The sequence below is a fragment of the Onychomys torridus genome, chromosome 8, assembly GCF_903995425.1.
Source record: "Onychomys torridus chromosome 8, mOncTor1.1, whole genome shotgun sequence".
NCBI lineage: Eukaryota > Metazoa > Chordata > Mammalia > Rodentia > Cricetidae > Onychomys > Onychomys torridus.
In genome coordinates this window covers 81,045,584-81,064,563 of record NC_050450.1, presented here as the reverse complement: position 1 = coordinate 81,064,563, position 18,980 = coordinate 81,045,584, and the positions used below count along the sequence as shown (strand labels likewise).

The 18,980-nt window shown below is 39.6% G+C and overlaps 1 non-coding gene across 1 annotated transcript; it reads right to left on the bottom strand.

Annotated features, from left to right (window-relative positions):
- Positions 1-15,072: 15,072 nt before the first annotated feature.
- Positions 15,073-15,179, bottom strand: LOC118590584. The gene has a single exon (XR_004945851.1). It is a non-coding gene; the product is annotated as a U6 spliceosomal RNA (small nuclear RNA).
- Positions 15,180-18,980: the final 3,801 nt, after the last annotated feature.

Sequence of the window (18,980 nt, the reverse complement as noted above, 5' to 3'; positions counted from 1 at the left end):
TCTCAACCTTAAGCCCCACATGGCACAGAAACTGTCCTGAAGATAGCTTCTTTAAGAATGTACTACTATACAGTGAGGTTTTGCCATTCTAGTATTTTGCCTGTAATTCCTTCATTTAATTAAAATAACTCTACTGATTTGCACTGAACCAAAGGGTACGCTAGTTTGTAGAAATACTTCAATAAGCAAGATGAAATTTTGTCCTTAAAGGCTCAAAGCATGGGATAGATTCTTGATGGACCTTGCCTCCTCTAGGGAAATCTTGTCCATAGAATTGAAGAGGGGGTCTTTTAGCCTGCCACATCATTTTTCTTGAACATGTTTATTTCAAAACCTTTGAGTTTGGTAGCACAGAGAAGAGACTGATAAGTAATGAGTTATATTTTTCTTTTTAAGAAATTGGTTATTGATATTTTTTACTCATAAAATGGTGTTAGAACGTTTGTGAAGGTGCAGAATGGGAGTTCACATTAAGGACAGAAATTGGACATGTAGAAAATATGATAACTTCAGGCCAAGGGTGGATACCAAATGTCCCTCATTTATTGTGAAGATCTGGCCAGGAGAAGGAAAAGAATTCATCAACAAACATAGAACAGATGGTGTTTAATTGGTTAGAAATGGAATAATTATGTTAATAACTCCTTTTTATAGTCAGAGATGGCTTTTAATTCTTTTTATGGGTCTGAAATTAAAATATGTCCACATTATTTGGACCTTGACTCCATCCATTTTTTTCCTGGGCCAAACATGCCTCACACAGCAGAGATTTCACTCATGAAGATTAGGCCAGTAGGTAGTCTTCTTTTTATGCCACTCATGTGTGCCCACCAGGCTGTTGTTCTGTAGGGTACAAAGATCTCTCAACATTAAGTTTTAATTGCATTTCCATAATTGTTGTTTAAATGTTTAGCATTCATTTTTAGGAGCTGATTATTCTATGCTAATCAGTGCTCGAATTAAATCAGAAAAAAAAAAACAAATAAACAACTTCCACAACAAGAGAAACAGAATTCTTCATGTATTTATAGCCAAGGACTAAAGTAGGAAGTACCCTAAATTATGTGGCTGACTTATCTCTTGATGTTCAACACAGAACAAATGTAGACTGCCTGTGCTTACACAGCACTCATGGCTACAAATGAAGTCCACTCTGGTTTGTTTTGGAATCAATTTGATATGAGAAGACAGTGGGAGGGACCTCTGCCAATAGGCAACAAAGAGAATACAATTTCTTTGAATAGATAGAGGTTATGCTTTGAAGACATGGCTTCTCTTCTGTATAAAGGGGCTGAAGAGGAATGCTCAAGAATCTTCCCCAATGGCAAAATACAGGAGCTTGCTGCTCAGAAACTCTAATTCTTCAAGTAAGAAAAAAAGAAAGTAAAAGAAAGAAAAGTTTCAACTTTTTGAAAAATGTGATTAATCAGAGTACGAAAGAGCCACTTTAATGGAGTGAAGTATGTTTGGGATTTGGCACCAAATGGTTTGGTTCTGGTGTAGATTTATCAAGAGAATGAGTCTTAGTAGACTATATCCCAGGTGATTTGGGGCAGCTTGAGACCTGCTTTGAGTGAGTCCCCAATTCCTCTGCTGTAAAAATGTCATGATAAGTGATTCATAAGTTTATGGGATAGTTGTCAGTGTAATGCAGAAGATGCATGAAAGAGTTATGCAGATGCTCGTAGGTTAAATAACATGGAAGCCTTATGTTATAGCCAGCATTGACTGTCTACTTGAAACAGCCTAGAATCATCTAACAAAACAGACATTATCAGGTTGGTCTGTAGATATGTCCATGAGGAAATCTTTTGACTGTCTTTATTGATTTAAGAGGGCTCAGCTCACTATGGGTGGTGCCATTCCCTAAGCAGGTGGTCCTGGGTTATGTAAGAAATCTAAATAAGCTGAGCCTGTGAGCCAACCAGAGAATTAGGTAGCAAAGAATTTCTCCATGATTCCTGCATTCAGGCTCCTACTTTGAGTATTGCTCTGGTTTCCCTTAATGATGGATTGAACCCTGGATGTGTAAGTCAAATAAACCTTTCCCTCCCCAAGTTGCTTTTGATCAGTCTTGTATCAGCAACATATTGAAAGTAGAATGCCTTGAGTCTTAGCTACATCTCCGTTTGTATGTGATGCATAAATTACTAGGTTTTCCTGAATCCCTTACTATATTTAAATTTCATTTTGTTTGCATAAATTAATTATACTCATTAATGGGATTCATAATTTTGACATAGAATTGGATATGTGAAATCTATGGTTTAGAACAAATAAGAATTCTATTATTTTTGGCTTTAGATTTACTACTCAATAAATTATAGATTTGCTTTGTTCTTACAGTTAGAAAAATTTGATCAAAATTAAGAATTAATCCCAAAGATATTTAGTTTCAAGGTCTTTTCCAGTTTAGTTGACAGGAGCCCCATTCTCTGAAAGATCTTTCATTTCATCATTAGACCCTCTAATAACTAAATTTCTGTCCCTGTGTAGTGTGTTTGCCTTTAGAGCTATTGGAGGTTAGCCCCAATCTTAAAGGGACAGAAGCATTGCAGATGTATTTCTGATTGTCCTAGTGAGGGTTACAATTTGCTATCCTTCAGGGAAAGAATAGTTCCAGAAGGCAGAGGAGGGTAGAGTTTTGTTTACAAAAGTTAAGATTGCTACTGTGGTAACAAGAACTGATATAGAGGAGGCTCTAGGCTGTTAAAATTTTGTATCCCCTTAGACACAGTAGTTATTCACAGAAAGTCTCTCCAGCTTTGACTTCCATTCAGCATATTCTGCTTTCTGATGGTTTTTTAATAACTTTTCTAATCATTAAGTTATTTTCCTCCCTTTATAATGAAACAACCATTTTTTAAATGCTATCCAGTATTATATATGCTTAGGACTTAACCCTACAAATGCATCAATATAAAGCCTCTAGAAAGATGGGTAAAAGCAAGAAGCCCTGTTGGGGTGATTGTCAGGAATGTAATTTATTGTAATGCTTATGAATATAATGATTGTAATACAAAAGAGCCTGTAGTGAAACTTCCAAAGTATTAATGTACAAAGCCATCATAGGAAAACTTGTTATATTGAGCATTCAAGTGGAATGAGGCTCAGTTTTCTGACTTCCTCCATGTTCTCCATGGAGAAATGTGACTACTTTTGCTTTGTGGAACACACCTAAAGGGCCACTGAATCCTTTATTTTTATTGATCTGCCCTTGTCCTTTGACTGGACTCATTATAGCATAGGCTTTGTACACAAGCAGCACACTAATTCAACTGAACTCAAAAATACTTATATCAGACATCATGTCCCAGAAATTCTGATTCAAATATTCTGATGAAAGGACCAGACATTCAAATAGTTTTTGAAGATCTCCAAGTAATTTTAATGCATTGTCAGGATAGAAAACCTGGATCTAGTTTATTTGGCTTGATCTCAGCTTCACCATTCAATAACTAGTTGCAGAACTGTCTGGGATCCATACTTTGAGTCATGCAGATTAGTTATCTTCCAACTCATCCTAAAATTACAGTCTATAGCCCAGTGATGCAGTCTGACTCACCAAGCTGAGAAATTACAAACCACTGGCCCCAAACCATCATTCCATCTCATCTGGCACTCTTAAAGTATCCTTGATATAATCATCACTATTACTATTGTTGTATTAATAATTACAACCTAGATTTGTGTGTGTGTGTGTGTGTGTGTGTGTGTGTGTGTGTGTGTGTTCTCTACATTGAGCAACAAGTCAACACAATAACTACAATTATTCATTTTTTTCTTATCAGGTCCTGGAACAGCACCTGTAACAGACAAACAATCTGTAAAAAGTTATGGAATATATTAGACAAATCATTGTGGTGTGCTTGGTGAGATCCCTGAAGATCTCTTTAAAATTCTTCAGTGAGGCAATCATGTATAGAATGTGGATGTTATGCATAAATTCCTCCATTTCCCACAGCTAAGCAAGAAAAAAAGAAGCTAAAAAGACACAGACTAAAACAAACATCATTAGCTAGCCAGTTTCTTGTATATCCACATAGGATTTTTCTACTGAAAATTCCAAGGTAATATGAATGTTGTAGCAATCCCTTTCTTGCTTATGGAGCATACTATTATATTACTGAATAGTTCTAGTAATCATACTTATTTATGGTTTCAGTAAAATATAGTATTTATAACACATTTGACTTTCAAAATAAGCCTATCCTATTATAGCTTAGTTGTAGTAGCGAGGTATTTCTGACAAGGAAAGCTAATGCGGTTTGGCTTGACTTGCATACATAGGAACTACCAGAGATAGGATTTGAGGCAAACATTGTGAGTTCAGATATTATGCCTTAAACAGATCCTAACTCTTCCCTACTTTATCTTACATGCCATAGATGGTCCGCTAATTCTGACCTGGCACTATTACACCCATTCTATAAACCTCTCTTTCTTCTTTGCTTTACATACTCTTATATCATGTTAGTCTTTTTTTCTTTTATTATTATTATTATTATTATTATTATTATTATATTTGTGTTTTTATTTTACACATCAGCCATAGGTTCCCCTGTCCTCCCCCTCCTGCCCCCCCCCCCATTCCATCCCCTCCCCTCCATTCCCATCTCTTCCAGGGCCAAGACTCCCCTGGGGATTCATTTAAATCTGGTGGATTCAGTACAGGCAGGTCCAGTCCCCTCTGTACAGGCTGAGCAAAGTGTCCCTGTGTAAGCCCAAGGTTCCAAACAGCCAGCTCATGCACTAAGGACAGGTTCCGGTCCCACAGCCTGGATGCCTCCCAAGCAGTTCAAGCTATTCAATTGTCTCATGTTAGTCTTATAATCATCTTACATTAACAAGTCTAATGTCAGTAAATCCATTAGAATATTCTTTGATATACTTAATCATTAATGATGATTTAGCTTTTTCATAATATTTTAAAAACACACTTGACATTCTACAACTAAAAATACCCAAGAGAACAGAATACAATGTGTAGAAATAAACTCTGACATCTACAGCCAACTGATTTTTACAAATATGCTAAGAGCATGGAGAAAGGAGTTTCTTTAACAAAAAATAGTGTGTTGAGGGTGGGAGGGGAGGGAAATTGGGAGAATTCTAGTTTCTAGAATGAAACTAGACTCTTGTCTGTCACCAGTTATCAAACATGTAGAGTAAATAAATAAAGAATTTAATATAAGACCTAAAATCCTGTGACTACTGGCAAAGAAAACAAGGAGAAAATTTTGGAATGAGCAAATAATTCATTTTGGACAAGTACCCAAATAATGCAGAAGCAGAGCAGACAGGGGCACCTTCGCCATGGCAGAAGACACAGTCTACAGATAGGAGAAAATCACTGGAAATGACACATCTTATATGGGTTAATGGCCATCAGTCCCCAGAACTGTCTAAAGTTTTAATATTTTTTATTTTATAAATATTATTTTATAAATATTTTTATTTTATAATTAATTTAATTTTACATATCAGCCACAGATTCCTCTGTCCTCCATCCTCTTACACACCCCCAGGATTCCCCCCTCCAATCAAACCCTGTAGTTGGAGTTTTCCTGCCTGGCCCAGTCAGGACAAATCTCTCTTACCTGCCAGTCCCACAGTCGCTTAGAAAGCACACAGAAACTTACATTGTGTAGAAACTGTATGGCCGTGGAAGGCTTCTTGTTATCTACTTCTTCTATCTTAAATTAACCCATTTCTGTTAGTCTATACTTTGCCACATGGCTTGTGGCTTACCAGTGTCTTTACATGTTGCTTTTCATGGCGGCGGCTGGTGGTGTCTCTCTCCAACCTAATTTAAGATAGAAGAACTAGATAACAAGAAGCCTGCCACGGCCATATAGTTGGTAAACAATGTAAATTTCTGTGTGTTTACTTGATTGGGTCTGAGCTTCTATGGGCCTGGCAGGTGAGAGAGATTTGTTCTGACTGGGCCAGGCAGGAAAATTCCAACTACAAACCCCCCATTCCCACCTCCTCCAGGGCAAGGTCTCCCCTGGGGAGTTAGCCCAGCCTAGTAGATTCAGGTGAGGCAGGTCCAATCCCCTCCACGCTATACCAAGGCTGAGCAAAGTATCTCAGCATAGACCCTAGGTTCCAAAAAGCCAGCTCATGCACCAAGAACAGGTCCTGTTTCCACTGCTTGGGGGCCTCCTAAACAATTCAGGCTAATCAATGGAACTGAACTGAAGACCCTGACATTAATCTGCACACCTATGAACATATAATTTTCAACAAATAAGCCACAACTATACAATGGAAAAAAAGAAAGCTTCTTCAACAAATGGGGCTGGCATAACTGGATGTCAACATGTAGAAGAATGAAAATAGATCCTTATCTGTCACCATGCACAAAACTTAAGTGCAAGTGGATCAAAGACCTCAACATAAATCCAGTTACTCTGAACCTGATAGAAGAGAAAGTAAGAAGTAGTCTTGAACGCATTGGCATAGGAGATCACTTCCTAAATATAACACCAGTAGCACAGACACTGAGAAAAACAATTAATAATGGGACCTCTTGAAACTGAGAAGCTTTTATAGGGCAAAGGACATGGTCAACAAGATGAAATGACAGCCTATAGAATGGGAAAAGGTCTTCACCAACCCCACATCTGACAAAGGGCTGATATCTAAAACAAATAAAGAACACAAGAAATTAGACATCAAAATGCTCAACAGTCCAATTAAAAAATGGGCTATAGAGCTAAACAGAGAATTCTCAACAGAAGAAGCTCAAATGACTAAAAGACATTTAAGGAATTGCTCAACATTCTTAGTCATCAGGGAAATGCAAATCAAAACGACTCTGAGATACCATCTTATACTTGTCAGAATGGCTAAGATCAAAAACACTGAAGACAGCTTATGTTGGAGAGGATGTGGAGCAAGAGGAACACTCCGGCCCTTTTGGTGGGAATGCAAACTTTTACAGCCACTTTGGAAATCAATATGGCGCTTCCTTAGAAAAATGGGAATCAATGTCTTTCAAGACCCTGCTATACCACTCTTGAGCATGTACCCAAGGAATGCTCAAACATACCACAAGGACACATGCTCAACTATGTTCATAGCAGCATTATTTGTAATAGTCAGAACCTGGAAACAACCTAGATGCCCTTCAACTGAAGAACTGATAAATAAAATGTGGTAATATATACAATGGAGTACTACTCAGCAGAGAAAAACAATGACATCATGAGGTTTGCAGGCAAATATCATCCTGAGTGAGGTAACCCAGACTCAGAAAGACAAACATGGTATGTACTCACTCATAAGTGGATACTAGATGTAAAGCAAAGGATAACCAAAATGCTACTCACAACTCCAGGGAGGCTACCTAGTAAAGAGGACCCTAAGAAAGACACAGGGATCACTCAATGACAGAGAAGTGGATGAGATATACATGAGCAAACTGGGGGTGAGGGGGATATGGAGGGCAAGGGTTGGGGGAAAGAGAGCTTAGGGAAGTGGGAGGTCCCAGCTGGATCAGGAACAGAGTGGGAGAACAAGGAAAGAGATACCTTGAAAAATGAAGACCCCATGGGAATAGGAAGAAGCAGAATGCTAGAGAGGTCTCCAGAAATCCACAAAGATCCCTCCACTCTAGACTACTGGCAATGGTTGAGAGAGTGCCTGAATTGACCTACTCTGGTGATCGGATGGCTTAACACCCTAACTGTCATGAGAGGACACTAATCCAGTGACTGATGGAAGCAGATGCAGAGATCCACAGCCAAGCCCTAGGTAGAGCTCCAGGAGTGCAATTGAGAGAGATATTGAGACCATCATTGGAAAAAGCACAGGGACAAATAGCCAAACTAATGGAAACACATGAACTATGAACCAATAGCTGAGGCTATGGGATGTACTACCCACAGTGAGGCTTCCAATAATTGTGCATGCCTACCTAGGACTGGCCCCTGAGGCGGGGTCGAGACAGGAGCCCTTAAGACCCGAGATCTGGGTATGCCAGCGCTCTTGGTTCCTGGTGATCCTGGAAGATGGATGGTAGACCGAGTGGAGTTCTCCAGAATACCCAGCTGGACTGCACCTTACCTCTCCTGGATCCTGTAACCAACCCCTTTACTACCTGTAAGTTACTCCCCAGTAAACCTCCTTTTTAACTCCATGGAGTTGTCTTGATAAATCCTCCAATACATCACCCAAAGGGACACTCTGCTCTGCCTGGGACTCTCTCTATTAGACTCTCACTCCAGCTGATGTCTTAACAGGGTTTCCCATTCAGTTCCTGTGGAATGCTTTTAGTGCCTGTTTTGATATTTCATTCTTCCTCTCCCCCAATTGTCCCTCAGTTTATTCTTTAACTTTGTTTTGCTAGAGATTTGGGGAGTCTCACACATTCAGAACTGGAAGTGTAGCTATCAAAGATTATTCTCCTGACCACACAAAATATCCACCATAAGATTTTCTTTTCTGATATATTCAGGATAGACTTCTCTGAGCTCTTAAAAGCCTATTCAGTTGGGCTTGTAAAAATATATCCAAACTGGCATGATTTAAACTAAACAGTGATTTTCCAAAATGCTTCTGTCTTCTGTCAATGTTTAGAACCTGATTTATTAACTTATGCCTTTCACGTTTCCAGAAGTCATCCTGAACATCTTTCTAGCATTTCTTTGCTCTTCTGCCATGACCATAGTCCTAATAGCTGTGCTTATAGTTCTCAACGATCATTTTTTTGTACACACAGGATACATGTTTAAAAAAATGAAATACTTCTATTTTGTTTTATATTAAATGTAAAACATGCATTAAATATATATATATATATATATATATTTAATGCATGTTTTATATATATATATAAATTAACACAAAATCTTCCCCACTCCACTTTCAGCTAAAGACCCTTCTTATAGGTCTTAGAACAAAAAATAAGAAATTTAACCTGGACCAGAAGCCAGCTATGCCTTTCCTTTGCCTTCTTCTTGTGTAAAATCACACATTTTCCTTTCTTCCTCTCCCCCACCATCTGTTTGAACTTCATTTGCATGAATTTCAGTTGCATCAGTCATCAGTATGTATGTACCTGCATTCCTCTACCTCAGGCCTGTAGTGCTCATGCTCTCTGAATAGATACCCTTTGCTCATTTTCTATTCTAGATAGTTACTCTTTGGTTTTATGGCCTCACCTCATTGTTATTATCTTAGAAAATCATTCTTCTCCCGTACTTCCTGGGTCAAATAGTTACATAATATGAGCTCACACTTGATGCATTTCTCAGACTTAGTATAGATCAGAATTTGATAGAAAATTAAGCTCTTGTCAAAACAACTATCATTCTTACTGGACCATAAGCTTACCAGGGACCCAGCCCCACTGCTCACCCTTCTCTGCCTCTAAAGTCTCCTGAAATGGCTGGCACTGGAAGTCACTCAACATATACTGGGTATAGTGCTTGAAAAAGTAGCACTAATGCTGACCATTGTTCATAGAATATGAAACTATTCTGCCATTTGATTTCATTTCTCTTCATTTTCTAGAAGTTAAGCAATTATTCCAGCCTCAGACTCAAAAACAATGTTTACTTGAACATTAACTCTTGATTTTCTCAAGCATGTTTCCTTCTAAATTACATAGCGCTGTATCAGTAATCTAAATGTTGATACTGGCTCTTGAGAGTCACTCAGGCTTACCCACTGCAGAATCTAATTTCCTTTCTGTGGCTCAGCCAGAATCCACTGAAAACAACCTGGCCCCCAACTCTTTTAGAGTTGAGGAGCCGGTTTGGGGAGAGACTTACACTCTTGCTCTGCTTCCACACTGTGCTTGTTGACAACTGCTTGAATCTGTGTCTTCCTCTTCTCCATTTTATTATTGTGATTTCTGGGGGATATTTAATGATTTTCCAAGCATTTCAGTCTTTTTCCTGTTGATTAGCTTCTTCTCCCCTGCCTAGCACACACAGCATGCAGACTCACAGGCATCAGAGAGTCACAGATACATCACAACCTCTTACCTGAATGGTAACAGATGTTCACGGCAGAAACCAGCTTCACACCACTGCATATAGAATAATTATCCATCCAAAGCTGGACTCCCTACAGCAGGAGAATACTTCTGATTAGAGCTAAGTAAAAGGAGCTGAACAACACAGTTAAAGGATAGTATTGGTGAAATTATTAAGGCCACTCCAAGTAGTTAAAAGGGAGGTTTATTTTGTGGGGTAATTTACAAATGAAAGGATAGGTAGGTTGTAGGGTCTGGCAAAGGTATGGCGCAGTCCACAGTCTGGCGGTATTCTCTGGAGAATTCTGCTCTGTCTACCACCAACATCCAGGTCCTGGAACCAAGAGAGCCCTGGCATCTGGAACTCAGGTCTTTAGCATCCTCTCTCATCCCAGCCTTGTAGGTGTGACCATTACTGAAGCCTTAATGGGGCTTGGAACTTCCAGGTCAAAGCTGGAATGGCTACCCACTACAAGACCGTGTCAAGATGTCAAGATTCAAGACCTCTAGGTCATATTGCTTGTTCTGTAGGTAAGGAAACTGAGTTCTACAAAGTTCAGTCAATTTTCTGCTATATGGAAAGTAATTATTACAGTGCCAATAATCTACTACTTTCCAAGCATATTTACAGAGTAGTCACCTGCCTATAGGCTCCTATGACTCTGTCATATTCTCTAGTTGGATGCTAACTGTGCTCTGTATCAGCCCCACCCTTTTCCCTTTTTCCCTCATTCCTTGCATCTTTGGACTAAAATCATAAGAAAAGAAGTGTAAAGAATACACAAATATAAAGGGAACTTCTTTCTCTATACATATTTCATAAATTACTTTAGATGATTGTTCCTATTCCTGAATGATCATGTGCAAAAAAGTGCCATATGTATGTTTGTCCATCAAATAATTTTATTGATTAGATTTTCTTCCTGTTCTTTAGATGCCTTTCAACTGATATGGGCACTCAGTTCTCAGTATTGTAGCAAGAAAACTAAGGATCTAGATTCTGTGGAAGGAAAAGGGAACAATACATTTATGATGGTTAAAGAAAGTCAAGGCATTTCTGTGATCATCTCAAAAAATAATAGTATGATTAATTACACTGAATTCATAGATAATTCTGAAAAAGTATATTATTCTGGCCACTAGATATGAACCACTTATTTCTCTTCTCATCTTGCTTCTTTTTCCTGAACAAGTAAAGAGCTCTAGTATGAATTGCCCTCTATGATATCAATATCCTATCATCATATTTCATGCTATCCAATTGCTAAGATGCCCCTTGCTTTCCATGACTAGATTCTCTTATGGAATATTTTGGTATGAATACTGGATGCCTTCCTAAATATAGCAGATTTTGCCCTTTTCTTCTTTCCATTCTGATGAATTCCTATTCTGTGGGCACATTTAATTCATAGTCTTAACATTCTTACCAAAGTGGACCTAATATTGCAAGTTCTGAGTTAAGGTGTTTGATTGTCTTGGCACACATTTTCTATTCATTTTGATTCAGTGGTTTTGACTATTCCTTGCTGAATTAAGGGTCTGTAATGCAAGAAATCCACAGAGTCTATTTAATGAGCAAAGGAATTTATTAGGGGTTAATTCAGTACAGCACAGAAGATTTATCGCAGGGTTAGGGAAAACTGAGCTATATCCCACACTGATCTGCTTGGTCCAAGATCTCAGCATCCAAACCATGAGGGAGTGAAGAGTGCCGCATTTGTGCATCCCAGGTCTTAAGGGCCCTGAGTGGCCATGACCCAGGGGCATTTCTTCAAGGTCTTAGGAACGTGTAGCAGTTACCTGCTGCCTCACTAGAGGTGATGCTTCAAGGTCATCGCTGGAACAGCTACCTACTACAGGTCTGTTTACCTTCTATGGGATTGATTCTAACTCTAATCTTGCCTCCTGTCAGAGAAAGATCATGACTTAATTTAAGTGACTGATTCAGACAGCACAGAAACCTGTAATTATAGAGATATGAATTGGTAATTTAAGACTTTCAAGGTAACCAATATTGCCAGTGATATTGAGACAGTTTTCAGTTGTTCTCTATAAAGTGTTAATATTGAGGATGGCCAGAGACTTCAAAATTGTATTAGAAAAGCATATACAGGAAAAACAACAACACCACGAAACCTTCCCTTGGATAGCTCTCAAACAAAGGAATGTCTTTATTGGACACATTGTTTCACTTTCAAAATACATGTGATATTAAAGGGCTTGCCTTGGCACCAAGAAAACCTGGAATCTGAGAGTTGGGCTAAGCATTTCATTGACACCACTTATAGAACAACTTTGGTGGTGGCCTAAGAATCTGAAGCTAGCAGGTACATCTTGCAAGTGGATCTCAAAATTTGATAGACCTCTGAAATATCAAAACAGGGAGTTTTACAAGAGTGGTCATCCCTCAATACTTTAAAGGGATCAGTTCTAAGATGTTCTGTAAAAACCAAAATCCAAAGATGTCAAAACTCACTTATAAGTGTATATTAGCTGTTAAGTAAATGATAATCATGCCACAATTCACAGACTCAGAGAGGCTAAGTAACAAAGAAGGCTTTAGGGAGGATACTTGGATTTCCCTGGGAAGGAGAAATAGAATAGATTTTGTGTGTGGATTGGGAACAGAAGAGTGGGGATGGGAAGGATCAGGAAGAATTAGCTAGAGGTGGAGGGAGACAGTACAGGGAGATGATTGGAACTATAGGACATTTTGTGGGGTTATGTGGCAACCTAGTAAAGTAGAAACTTCTTGGAATCTATAAGGGTGACCCTATCAAGGACTCTTAGTAATGGAAGATACAGAGCATGAACTGTCCATCTTCTATAACCAAACAAGGTTTCCAGTGGTGGAACTCAGACACCAACCCAGTCACAAAGCCTTTGACCTACAATCTATCCATTCTGCAAGACGTCCTGGGACAATTGTGTCATAGAAGTTGAGGGAGTGGCCAACCAATAACTGGTCTAATTTGAGACCTGCATCATGAGAGGAAGTCCCTGCCCAACACTGTCTGGACAGACCAGACACTTAGGTTAGAACAAAACATCACAGGAAGAAAAAAAAATTGATTCCTAATGATGTTCTGCTTTATTCATAGATTGGTGCCTAGCCCAGTTGTCATTAGAGAGGCTTCCTCCAGAAGCTGATAGGAGTGGATGCAGAGACCCACAGCCCAACATTAGGCTAAGAGAGAGAGCCAAGGTTGGAGGTCTCCATTGGGTCCCTTCCCTTGGAGCTTAGGAAATCCCATGGAAAAGAGAGAGAAGGAAATATGGGAACCAGAGTGTTCAAAGACACTGGGAGAATATGGGCCATGTGTAGGGAAAAGAGGTTGGCTAAAAAAACTCAGTGAGATGAGAGCCATCTCTTCCTCTGGCCAACTGACCTGTGAAACCAACCAATCACAGAGCAGAAAACTACCACCCTGGCCCTGGAGCCCAGAAACAGGCAAAGAAACACAGCCTGGGTTTGGGACCTGAGCCAGAGAAAGAATCACTTTATCCTCAAACCAAGAACCAAGGAGACATGCCCTGACACTGAAACCAATACCAAAGTAACACTCTTGGTCCCTAGAATCAGAGTCAGTGAAAGAAATGTGCCCTGGCCTTAGAATTAGTGTCAAAAAGCTAAGAAAGGCCAGTGAAAGAAACCCAGTTTGGCTCTCAGACAAGAGCCATCTGTGCCCCTGGCAACTGACCAGTGAAACCAACCAGTCACAGAGCAGGAAAGTAGCACCCTGACCTTGGGAGAAGAAACACAGCCTGGGTCTGGGACCTGAGCCAGAGAAATGAACATTTTATCCCCAAATCCAGAACCAAGGAAACATGCCCTAACTCTGAAACCAATACCAAAGAAACACTCTTGGTTCCTAGAATCAGAGTCATTGAAAGAAATGTGCCTTGGCCTTAGAATTAATGTCAAAAAGCCAAGAACAGCCAGTGAAAAAACACATTTTGGCTCTGAAATCAGGGCAGTCTCTGCCCCTAGTCCACAAAATTGACCAGTCCCTGAGTAGAAAAAACTAACCAATCCCTAATTAACTCTGCCCCCAAGAGATCCGGTATAAACCAGCCTGCCTGGTCATTGTGGGCTGTTTTCTCCACCCTGGCAGAGGCAGCCACTCTCCTGGACTCCACCTTCCCAAATAAATCTTTCTCAAAAGAGTTTTGGGTGTGAAAATCTTTATTCCCTAGCATAGAGAAGAACCTTGGGGAGACATCCCATAGTGGACAGAACAAGGGGGAGCTGAAAAAGTAACACTTTTCTCCAGAGCTGGACTAGATTGCTACACTCGGGCAGGGGTTTTCCCTTCTTCAGAGTGAAGCAAAAGAAGCAATACCTTAGGCCAGAGAAGAAGCAGAGTTCTGCTGGGAAGCCGCCTTAAGTGGGTGCTGAGGAAAGCTCAGCTGTAGCCCCTCTCCAGGAGAGGAGCAGGATTGCTATATTCTGTGGGAGACAATCCCCCACCACACCAGGTATAGCCTGACTCCTGAACAGTCAGGATACCCATCCCTGCTGAGCTGTCCTAGCTGCTCCAGGTCAGACTCTCCTGAGCAGTCAGAATACCTTCCCTTCCAGGGCTGAGCTGTCTCATCATAGCTTCGGTTATCAGAGCTGTCCTAAACAGCTTGAGGTATCTGGAATATCTTACCCTCTAGGGCTGAGCTGTTTCATCACAGCTCCAGCACTCAGAGCTGTCTTAGCAGCTCAAGGTTGCCTGACTTCCCAAGTAGTCAGGATACCTTTCCCCCAGAGTTTCAAACTTACACCATGGACCAAGCAGGGCTCCTGGGGGCATCCAGAGACTGAAACAGCAATCCCAGAGCCTGCATGGATCTGTGCTAGGTATGTTCTCTGATTACATGTTATGGTTGTTGGCCAACCTCAGCCCATGTTCAGTGACAGACCATGTCTCAAGGCAATAAGATGAAGAGTGATAGACCAGGACTTCCTTAAGTTCTTCTGTGTTACATAGGTGCTCTCACATACATTGCATCCAACACACACACACACACACACACACACACACACACACACACACACAAACACACTTAAAAAGAGAGAAAACAAAAATTTTTTTTAAAATATGGAACGCTTCACGAATTTGCATGTCATCCTTGCGCAGGGGCCATGCTAATCTTCTCTGTATCATTACAATTTTAGTATATGTGCTGCCGAAGCGAGCACACAAAATCTTTTAACGTTCACTACAAATGCAGTTTTCCATGAATTTTTATCATGGTTAGTTAAATCTGCAGATACAGAATGCAGTGATATGAGGACAAAAGAGCTTTTCTGCTGACTTTTTAGAGTAGCTTTATCAGATTTTCAGGTAGCAGTCATGTTAAAGCCTCCTTGATACAAACCTCCCTGGTAATTACAGCTATACACACTATATACCAGATACTATGTTTATATTGTTCACAACAGCTTGGTATGGCAGATATTAATGGCTCCAATTCATAAATGGGAGAAAGCAGATGGACTGATTAGGAACTCTTCAGAGAACTGCACCTAGGACTGTGCAGATAATTAAAAAAACAAAACAAAAAACTGTATTTGTCCCAAGAACTTCTTGGCTGCAGGTCTGCAGTCTTTTTTAAACATACCTTGCTGTCTCTTCACTGCATCTAAAGAGCCATGGTCTTATAAGATGTTTCTGATTTCAACTTAGGTGATTATTTAATCAGCCAGTCATTGTAGATGGTATATTATACACAATGCTTTGTTTCAAAATAGAGTACCACTTATATGTTGATTTGTGGAACAACGAATTCACTGGAGTTGGGTGGCAAGCACAGCTCAATCACTGATATAATAGTGAGGACTGATGCAATTTTAAAATCAGGAAAGCCAGTGAGGCTGTATCAGTTTGAACAATGTGTTTTTACTGGATGGCAAAGAAAAGGAAAGAAGGAAGAACTAGCTCCCAAAGACTTCTTACAAAGTGCTTTGAGCTTCCAGATGCACTCCAAAGGAGTGAGAGAATTTTTGTCTTTGGGAGTCAAGGAGTGTGAGTGATTAGCTTTGAGCCACCTTACTTCTAAAGTATTTGTACTTGCATCTTTCATGTTTCTTTCCAGTAGCTAGATTTGCCTCTTTTGGTTTCCAAGTTAAGAAAACAAAGCATTAATAACTGCTGTTATCGTATAGTAGTTCAATAGAGAGATATGCCCAAATAAGCCAAAGCCCCAACACTATAAACATTATCCTGGAGAAGGGTGTTGCAGGTCTATTATGTTAAAAATATTCAAGTGAGATCATTTGGGATTAAGGAGATGGCTCCTACACTCACTGAAATACAATCTTTTAAAGGATTACAGAAGAGACTAAATGAGAGAGAAAAATCTAGAAGTTTGGAGGTAGAGACTGAAGCTTTGCTGCCAGGGACTAAGTCATCTGCTATTGCCTGAAGCAGAAACTAGGAAGGAATATTCTCTCCTACAGCATGTAGGATGGGTCTATGGCAGTTTGGTTGCAGACATCTGGCTTCCACAGCTAAGTGAAGATGAATTTGAGGTTTTAAAATTTCCTCAGCTTGTAGTGGTTTGTATAGAAACCTTGTAAGAATAATCTTTCTCTCTCTTCACCCTTGTAAACTGCATGCAAGATCATGCTGTGGGACAATAAACTAATCTATGTTTTACTATTTCTCATGTAGGTTCCCAGCCTTACAAAGAGATTGGCAAATGAGAGCATGAATACATTTGTAGAAGGAGCAAAGTGGCTGTGATTAATCTTGGTGGTCAACTTGATTTGATATGGGATCAATCAAGATGTACATTTTTGTGCGCATCTGAAAGGCTACTTCTTAGATGACTTGAATGAAGGAGCAAAATATTCTGCTAGAATTGGGGACATCTTCCAATGGTGGCCCATATTTAAGGAGGTTAAGGGAAAATAATTTTTTTGCCTGTCTGCCTTTGCCCCTTGCCTGTGTGTGCACAGCTGTTTTCCTTCACTGCCTAGGGAACCCAATTTGTCTACATTCCAAGTGGACTGAAGACCAGAAACTTCACAGGAAACTGTCCTGACCTTCAGAGGCTGATTGGGTTGGCTAATTCATCCTGTTTTGTGAATTTAGCAGCAGCTAGGTAGCAACACAGTTTTCAGTCTCTCTGGTGTGTAGACCCTTATTATTGGACTAAACATGACATATTGTGCAAACCAGTTGTCTCAGTATCTTTTCCTGGTTCTGTGATAAATAACACTACAAAAGCAATTTAAGATAGTGAATCAGAGAATCATCCCTGGAGAAGACTGATTCTTCTTCTCTCAGTAGCCATTAATTGACTGTAGTGCTTCATGTAGAGGTATACCCTTATTATATTTATCCCATCCATGCTGGCATACCAGCTGATGGTATAGTCCTTGTGCTGGTCATGTTTAGGTAACCATGTTGTTGAGATTTCATGGATGTAGCATCTCTTTCATATATAGAAGACACTATCTCAGAGTAGAAGGCCTGGTCCTCTAATTCTTATATTGTTTCTGTCTCTTCTTCTAAGATGTTCCCTGAGCTTTAGGTGTAGGGGTTTTGTTGGAGATGTTGGGGTTGAACACTCCACAATCAATTGTTCTCTGAATTTTCATCAATTATGAATTTTTGTAGTGGTTTCCTTCTGCTGCAAAAAGAAGGTGATCAGCCCTAAACACATACACATATGAGCAACACTAAATGGATTCAGCAGATTGTATTTATATATACATATGTTCATAATAATAACAGTTGAAGAAGAGGTCATGAATTTGAGAGGTAATGGGGGAATATGGGGGATTTGGAGGGGGTAGAGAGAGTGATGAAAATGATGGAAATATAGTACTCATGTGGCAAATTTTCAAAAACAAATTAAAAAAATCTAAAAGGAAAAGGCTTTATTTTGTTTCACAGTTTAGGCAAATCATAGCAGGGAAGTTAAGCCACAAAAATATTGAAGCAGTCAGTCATATCACATCCACAGTCCAAAACAGAGAGCTAGTAAGCCACTCTGTATCCATTTTGTATAGTCTAGGATCCCTAAGATAGGGCATGGCCCTATCCATAATTAAGATTGATCTTCCCACAAGGAACATAAACATGATACCCCCTACAGTCATGCCCAGAGGTCTTTGACCAAGATAATTTTAGATTCTATTGACTAATAACACCAAACATTATAGCAATCATAAATCCTCTTTGTAATATATTTTTATTCTATCAGCCTTGTTCTTCCAGAGAACCCTCATTAGAGTAAGGCTGTGTGGTTATTGTTCCCTGCTTTCTGGCTTTACAAATGTGTATAAGATTGATGCCAGTATTTCTGGGGACGAGAATAGTCACTTATTTGTATTTTGTTTAGGGGTCAGGCCTCCTTGCCATGTTACACAATTAATACTCAAATCACCAAGCCTTGTAAGTCTGGAGTTAATTTTTTTTAACACATGAAGTTGTTTAATTAGGTTGTTAGCAATTTCATGAGAAGGCTTCAGGCCAGCATCACTCCTGAGACTGTTCTGATCATCCTCACCAGGCACCACAGGGGCAAGAGAGTGGTTTTCCTGAAGCAGCTGGCCAGCAGCTTCCTACTTGTGACTGGACCTCTTGCCCTCAACAGAGTTCCTCTGAGAAGAACACACTAGGAATTTGTCATCACCACCTCTACAAAAGTTGATATCAGCAAGGTTAAAATCCCCAAACACCTGACTGACGCTTACTTCATGGAGTTAATATTTTAATCCACAAAGATTTCAATACAATCTGTGAGTCAAACTCTATGAATAGAATATGTTCCTAGCTTTAGATAAGGTATAATGAGGGATTTGGGGTAAAGTTAGCAAAATTGTCTTATTGTAGCCAGGAAAATCAGTTCAGAGAGTACCCTTGGAAATAGATTTTACAGTTTGGTTTCTGATTTGCATTGTTGATATTTAGTAGATTCCCACTTTCTTCTCTTCTACACCTCTTTCTACCTAGATGTCGAGTATAAGTAGAAATGGAATATTTGTTTT